This window comes from Bison bison, unplaced genomic scaffold (assembly GCF_000754665.1).
Source record: "Bison bison bison isolate TAMUID 2011002044 unplaced genomic scaffold, Bison_UMD1.0 scf7180017864456, whole genome shotgun sequence".
Taxonomy (NCBI): domain Eukaryota; kingdom Metazoa; phylum Chordata; class Mammalia; order Artiodactyla; family Bovidae; genus Bison; species Bison bison.
Window position 1 is genome coordinate 1,175,052 of NW_011495018.1, and position 8,100 is coordinate 1,183,151.

The following is an 8,100-nucleotide window of genomic DNA, read 5'->3' on the forward strand; positions in this document are numbered from 1 at the left end:
GAGATGAGATGCGCAGGGCATCTTTCCCGTGAGGGGCAGGGGGCTGGTGGGGGTGGGCCAGCAGCAGCGTGGAGACCCGCTCTTGCCGGGTCCAGGCTCCCCAGGCACCCCACCTCGGTGCAGGCTGGGCCCACCCAGGGAAGGGCCAAAGGCCATCTTCATGAGAAGAGGGAGGGTGCTCAGAAAGGAGAGGGGATGGATGTCAGAGCCGCCTCCTGCAGCCTCCCTGCTGGGCTCCCTCCAGCCTGTCCCACGGCCTCTCCTCTCGCTCTGTCTGCATCCAAGACCTCACTGAAAGCCGGCTGACAGCCGACCTTGTCCACGGCGCCCGCTTTGACCGCTCGGCCCACCGCAGCTGGTGCAGCCTTCACACTCCTGTCCTGTCCTTCTCTCACTCGCCGCTTAACTGACTGTGAGCCCTGCAGTTTATGGTTCGTCTCCCCAGGCTGAGCACCCACGGGGCTGTCTCTCCCTGATCGGCACTTAGACTGGCCCCAAGGGTGTTACCTGAACAGGAGGCTCAGCGGCTAGAAGACAGGTGGGAACGTCCATCGGTCAGGTGAGGCCGGACGGCTAAGATTAAATCACTCTGTAGCTTCGCCCCCTCCGTCGTCCATACAGCTTGCAGAGAACACAGTCCTTTCCTGTTCTCCCTGACGTAAATACAGTCCTCCTGACCGAACAGAGGAGTGGTCCTCCTGGGTTCACTTCCTCCTGAAGCTGTTGTTCTGTCTCCTGGGCACAGCTGCTCAGCTCACGCGGGGGACGTGGGTGCTTGTGATCCCACCTCCAGCCACAGAAGGTGGCATCGGCTGCGTCCCGTTTGCTTTCTGCTGGAGACAAAGCAGCTCTTTGAACTGCTCTTAGCTGTTCAGCTGCTCCTGGAGTTCAGCATCATAGAGCATCAAAGGCAGTGGCCACGAGAAGGACCGTGCCTGGGGGCTTACCTTGAGGGGGGCTGGGAAGTCACCCCACATCACCTATCATCACGCACCCAGGTGTGGACCATGCCTGGGGGCTCACCTTGAGGGGGGCTGGGAAGTCACCCCGCATCACCTATCACCATGCACCCAGGCGTGGGCTGGGGAGGAGCCTGGACCAGCCAGGTGCCACTGGCCCCACGGGGGTGAGGGGTTCAGGGAGGGCTGGGTGGCTGAGGTGGGGGCTGAGACCAGGGATGCCAGGGGGTGAGGGGAAGGGAAGCCCATCACTTCAGGACAGAGAAACAGTTTCTGATCATCTGGAAAAGAGCTGACAAAATGGCCCAGACCCCGCCCAGCCCCAGCCTGCCCAGCCCTGGAAAGCCTCCTGCTCTCCCCTCTGGCCAGGTCAACGGGCGGCCCTCGTGGTCAAGCGTGAGGCTAAACCACAGGCCCGGGGGTGGGGCTTGGGCGCAGGGTCCAGTCCAGGGGCTTGGGCAGGTATGAGCTGCTTTCTGCAGGCAAAGCTCTCCTCAGGGAGGAGGGCCGTGTCTGAATTAGGAGTGGCCGGACAGGACTTGCCCTGCACCCGGGTTCCCAGCTGCTGGCCTGACGGCCCGTGCTGTCCTGCAAAGATCAGAAAGGGAGGAGGTGGGTGTGGCTTTTGCAGCCCCCTAGACCAGCTGCTGGTGTGTGCAGGAGGGTGGCGGAGGCTGGGGTCGGGACACCAGGGCAGATGGTGAGGACTCGAGCATCCACGTTCTGACGGGATTGGGTATGTGTTAGAGTCTATTAATTAGAAAAGACCCTGGTGCCGGGAAAGACTAAAGGCAGGAGGAGAAGGGGACAACAGAGGATGAGATGGTGGATGGCATCACCCACTCAATGGGCATGGGTTTGAGCAAGCTCTGGTAGATGGTGATGGGCAGGGAGGCCTGGCACGCTGCAGCCCATGGGGTCTCAGAGAGTCAGGCACGACTGAGCGATGGAACAGCAGCCATAGTTGACTAGTGTACACACGTGGAAGGAACACTCATGTACATCTGAGGCTTCTCAAGAAGGAACTGAAAGGGTGATGGCGACCAGAAGGATAGAGCGTGCTGCTTCTTCTGACAAGGACCCTAGTGTTCGCCTTCCCTGGAGAGGGTGGCTCTTGTCTGGGACTTGCAGATGCTGGGCTTTAAACAGCCCTGTGGAGCTGGCTGTCAGCATCCCTGACATTTAACTGCCACACGGGCCTGGAGGGCGGCTTTCCCCGCCGGCCGTCTTCGTTTTCCTGTTTCGTAGTTGGAATGTTACACTGGCGAAGGTGACAGGGACGACCCACTCAGATCTGCTCCTGGTAATGGGCTCTGCCGGGGTGAAGCATGTAGGACCATCTGGATTTCCTTTTTTTAACCTTTTATTGGGGTGTAATTGATGCACATTGTGTGGTAGTGCCAGGTGTGCAGCAAGTGAGTCGGTTATAACACACACACGTTTCCACTCTTTCAGATTCTTTTCCTACAGAGGTCAGGCCATTACAGAGGACTGAGTAGAGTTCCCTGGGCTACACAATAGGTCCTTGTTGCTTATCTGTTTATATATAGTAGTGTGTATATGTTCGGAGAAGGCAATGGCACCCGAATACAGTACTCTTGCCTGGAAAATCCCATGGATAGAGGAGCCTGGTAGGCTGCAGTCCATGGGGTCGCACAGAGCTGGACACGACTGAAGTGACTTAGCAGCAGCAGCAGCAGCAGTGTGTGTATGTTAATCTCAGTCTCCCAATTTATCCATCCCCTCTTCACCCCGGTAGCCATAAGCTTATTTTCTAAATTTGTGACTGTTTCTCTTTTGTAGATAAGTTCATTTGAAGTTATGTAAGTCCCTTTTTTTTGGAGTCCACACATAAGTGATACCATCTGATACTTGCCTTTCTCTGACTTACTCCACTCGGCATGACAATCTCTAGGTCCGTCCATGTCACTGCACGCGGCCCTATTTCTCTCTTCCTGTTTTCTTTTGCGCTCAATCCAAGTGGATCTTGCTTCTCCACTCTGCTGGATTTGCTCTTATTGGGGTCACAACCTGGACTTTCCTCAACCCAAGCGTGTGTTTCCCATCCTCCAGTTACTGGCCTTTTATGGCATTTGACCAGTTAATCTTCTTCACCTCCTGACACGTCCTTGTTCCATCTGCCTCCCTGTCATCGCGAGGCTGGTTATCCTGACTCCCTGGGTGCCACCCTGCCTGCGCCCACGCTGTGTGCCTCTGGTCACCCCCAACCCCCAACCCCCAAGGGCTCTGCCCTTGGTCCTCCCTTCTCAGTCCACACTAGGTTTCTCCAACGTAGTCGTCCGAGCTGACGGCTACAACTTCCAATGAAACCACCTGCTCTTGTGGCTAAACTGCCACCTCCACAGTGTTACCCCCAATTTCTGCCTTCCACATTCCCCCGGTTCCAGGCTTGTTCGTCCAGATGTCTACAGGAGGAGGGGCTGTGGGTCTCCTGGGTGGAGTGGTGGGGGAGGTAGAGGACTCGGGGCAGTGGGCATCAGGCCTCTCGGTGGGAAGAGGGTGCTGGCCTTGGAGCCAGTGTCTGCTCCCTCGCAGGGAAGACCAGGAGGGGCTGTGGCCGGGCCTCTCGGCCCCTTCCCCTGGAATAAGTCATTACCTGTCACAGGCGAGGCGGGGAGTACTGCTGAGGGGACCGAAAACCAGAGTGTCTGTATCCAGATCAGACGTGCATGCCCCGTCCACATGCGCAAGTCCTCAGGTGCATTTACGTAACTGGCAAACCTGTGACTCTGCGCACATGTGAACTTGGGGGTTCTTTGGGCCCAGGCTCCTGGGTGGTGGGTGTCAAGGGTGTTGGGAAGGGGCTTTGCACGCACGTTTGGACAGAGAGTCCTGGTGATTCTGTCCCTGGAGCCTGTAACTCCAGGTGCCAGCCAGTGGCTTCCAGCCTGAGGTGCTCAGAGCAGACGAAGCTTGAACACGTCTCCTCCATGCAGATGTCCTGCCTGCGGGGCCGAAGGTGAGCCTGGACTTCTTCTCTGGACCGAGTCCCTTCCCTCTGCTCAAGTTCTGCCAAGCCCCTGGTGGCTCTGGTGCACTCCGGTGGTCCCTGGGTTCTGCACAGGCGGGCACAGGCAGCCACGTGGAGGAGCGCTCTGCAGAGAGACAACAGAGGAGGGTGAGGAGGGGGTTCACGGACCCCCAGCTTTCCCTCTGTCGCTGGGCTCCCTCTGCCCAGCTGGCCCACTCTTCCTACGGCCAGGCATAGACTGCAGCCTATAGGCTGCCCCATGCCATGTGGTCCCCACCCCACACGCCCCCACCCCCAGGCTCCAGCATCATGTCCTGGCCAGGCATGTGGTCCTCTCCCCAGTGGCCTCTGCACCTGCCTCCAGCCCGCCCACCACACCCAGCCTTCCCTGCCTCGCTCGGGATGCCCAGGCTTCTCTCCATGGTGATCCTGGCTGACACCTGCTCATCTTTGAACACTCAGCTGGCATCACCCCCAGAAAGCCTCCCTGAGTGCACGTGGGGGAACGTGTGTCCTGCTCAGGGGCTGTCCACTGTCACTGGAGTGAGCCTGCCATGTGACCCTCCCTCCTGCCCGACCCAGTCCAGCACCCAGGGGTCAACAGCACTGTGGCTGGAATGACCCTCCCGCACTGTGGTTGCAGCGCCCCCTCCCAGCAGTGATCCTGGGGCGAAGACTTCAGAGCCTGGAGGAGTGTGATGCTCGTGGGATGCTGAGGGCCAGCACCCTCTGCCCGCACACCAGGCCCCACAGACACCTCTGCCGCTGGGCCAGCTTTCTAGTCCAGCCTTCCAGCTGTCCCCTTTCGGCCCCTGGCACACGGCTCCCTTAGCAGATGGAAGCATGGAGTGCATGTGTGCAGTGCCCACTGCATCCCTGGCACCAGTGCAGACCTCGGGCCAGCTCTGTGATAGGACGTGATGCTATTAGCCAGGCTTCATCACTCTGGCTATGAAGGGTGGCCCCACCTCTGGTGTGGACACTGGAGAACTGGGTCGCAGAGGGTCCTGGTGTTCTGGGAGGCTGGTGAGTGCTGAATTCGCGTGCCCACGGTGCCTGCCCTGGGAGAGCCGTGCCTTTGTGGGGAGAGGATGCAGACAGAGAAGCCTCCTTGGATGGAAGGGCATGCGCTTTACAAGCGGCGTTACTGCAGGCGCTTCAGAAGCCAAAGCTGATGTAGACCTCTCACGGTTTTTAAAATAAATTTATTATTTTAAACCTATTAGCCAACTATGATGTTGGCTCTTATTTCCAAAAAGAATTAATCATAGACAAACTCAAAGAATCCCAAAGAGGTTAAGCAGGCAGCACCGCCTAACGGATTAAATGCTGTTCATTGATGTTGCTCCCACAGCCTACTTTCACTTGCCTCTGTAATTACGTCTCACCGACACTTCTTCCAGCGTGTGTTGGTCACGGCGCCCTGCTCCGCATGCCGATGGCAGAAGCACCAGGGAGGCCCCTTCGAGAAAGCGGGAGGTCCTGCCACTCTTTCATCAGGGCAGATCCATCCCCGGGGGTTTCTGATTTCTCTGATGGGGCAGGTGGGGCTGAAATCAGGCTCACTTCCGGGGCCGGCCTGGGCTCCAGTGCGGTGGATGCCGCCAACGTGTCCCCACCTCTGGGGCTGGAGCCTGACTTTCTCCAGGTGCCTCTGCAGCAGCTCTGAGTGGGGTCTTTTTACACTGGGTCCCCTGCAGGACCTGCCCTTCCCGTAACTACCGCAGCTCCCCTTGTCCCCAGCCTGCTGCTCCAAGGCCAGGTGTCCTGGGCAGGAAGACAGCGTAGCTCGGCTGTACTCTTGAGACTGGAGATGCTCCATGTCTTTCCTGGCTCCCCCGCCTGCCAGGAGAGCAGCGCTGACATCCTAGGAGCAGCTGAGCAGGAAGGGGACCAGGGCCCTTTAGTCTATGGTGCTGCTGAGGTCACGCAGATAACTCTGTCCAGAGGGAAAGCACATTCAGGTGAGCTGCTGGAAGCCCTCCTCAACTGGTCATCTTGACCAGAGCCCACCGAGGCCGTCCCACCAGACTGGGACACCGCGACTCTGAGTCCTGGCGGGACCGGCAGGGGCAGTGTCCTGAGTGAGCTGGCTGCTGGCTGCTCTCCAGCCAAACGTTAATTTCAGCTGTAGTGCCTGTCCCCGCTGTAAATCCTGATGGCACCTCACCGTCGTGTTTCACCCATCACTGCTTAATAATCCTTGCAGGCTGCCTCCCTCAGGTACCCCAACCCCCCCAACTTCACGTGCTTTGCTCGTGGGGCTCCCTTTCTCCTGGACACATCCTGACCTCAGCTAAAGCCCGGGCCTGCCACGCGTCATGGTGCCTCCAGCACTTCCGACCTGCGGCGTTTCCCAGGGCTCTCGTCCCGCGGGTGTTCACGTGTGTTCACTCACGCGTCTGTGCACGTGGGGACAGAAGATCAGGATGAAGAACGAGGGTCTCCTGCCCCGGGGCCTGGAATCCCTGCTCCAGAGGCGGTCCCTTTCCACAACTGCTACTTTTCATTTCTGTGATTTTGTCGGTTAGCTCTTCCATTGGAACTAGACTGTTGATATTTTATTTCTTGATCTATTTTAGAAAATGGCTATTCACATCAAACGGAAGGTGAAGAATTTTATTAGCGGTGTAATGGAAAAGTGATGTTTTGCTGACTAACCAACCAGTTCATGTAGTGGCTTACAAGAGTGACCACTCATTTAATTCCTGATATTGTAGGTCAGCCATCTGGACTAGGTCCAGGCAGGTTGTCCTTCTGCTGGTACAACATGCTTAAAATTTTTGTGAGTTTTCTATGTGTCAGATTCCACAAAAGCCACACCCACATGTCTTGTTGAGATAGACCTGTCAATACTTGTAGGGCTAGGCTTCTGTAGGATTGCACCTTTACGATTTCTTGGAAGCCTCTTTATCCAGCTGCTAGGCACCACCCCAGGCTTCTTCAGTGGCTCAAGGGTAAAGGATCTGCCTGCAAGGTAGGAGACTTGCAGGAGATGAGGCTTAGGTCCCCAGGTCAGGAAGGCACCTGGAGTAGGAAATGGCAACCCACTCCAGTATTCTTGCCAGGAGAATCCCATGGACAGAGGGGCCCGGTGGGCTACAGTCCACGGGTTGTAAACAAGTGGCCACAGCTGAGTGAGTAAACACAGGAGCTAGGCACCCCCCCCCCAAATGGTTCAGAAGCCTAATTGCCAAGGTGCTTCACAGTAACTTCTTTCATTTGGTCTTTGGTGGAGGTTCCACTTCACTTTGAGGCTGACTTCCCAGCCGGGGGCCTGGGAGTGAGAAACGGTTTGCTTTTCCCAGCTCAGCCAGTCTCGATCCCTCTCAGTCCCACGTACAGACTGCACAGCTCTCCCCTCGCTTGTCACGTCCCGAAACCAGCAGCCAAGGGGATGATTGACAGCTGCAGCCTTTTGCCTGGAAATCATCTTCCGAGGTCAGTGACTCGGGTCGCCGAGTGTATTTTCCATCTTCCGAGTGACCACAGGCCATGGCCTTGCTGATTGTTCTGATGCTATCTAACAGGACCCAGCATCCACTTTCCAACCAGGCCTGATGGAAGTGCCATGCTTTTCAGGTTTTTGCTTTGGCAGCTCTTTCTGTACCACTTTCTGTAACTGTCACCTGCTGCTACATAACCCACCACCGCAACACTTACTGACTGGAAGCAGCTACCGTTTGTCTAGCTTGTGGTGCCCTGGGCCTGTAGCTGGGCCCGTGCTCAGCTGGGTGACTCTTCTGTTACTCCCGGCTGGTGCCTCAGGCGTCACTATCAGCTGCCAGTGTGCCCCCTGGTGGCTGACCTAGGGTGGTGTTCCCCACACACCTGTCTGTTGGCTTAAGCAGAGAGGAGGGGGAGGACGGCCCGTGCCCCTCCGTGAGGCCGTGTATTCCGCGTGGAGGCTGAACGACACTAGGGCGGTGCGAGAGAGCAAACCACACCCACAGGCGGTTTTCAAGCGTCTGCTCGCGACACACTTGCTCCTGTGCCACTGCGGATGCAGGGCTAGAGGTCAAGGCCAGGGCTGGTGCAAGTGGGTGTCCAAGGGGCTTGGACAGAGGGAGGGATGAGCAAACAGGGGTCCACTGTTTACAGCCACCCCCTTCTCTGAGTCCACATACGCCGTCCCACACGAAGATGTTT

General features: G+C 57.4%; 1 protein-coding gene across 1 annotated transcript in view; it reads left to right on the forward strand.

Annotated features, from left to right (window-relative positions):
- The window catches only part of TCERG1L (transcription elongation regulator 1-like), a 205,641-nt gene that overhangs the window by 57,852 nt on the left and 139,689 nt on the right, over positions 1-8,100 (forward strand). The gene's annotated exons all lie outside the window — the stretch shown is intronic.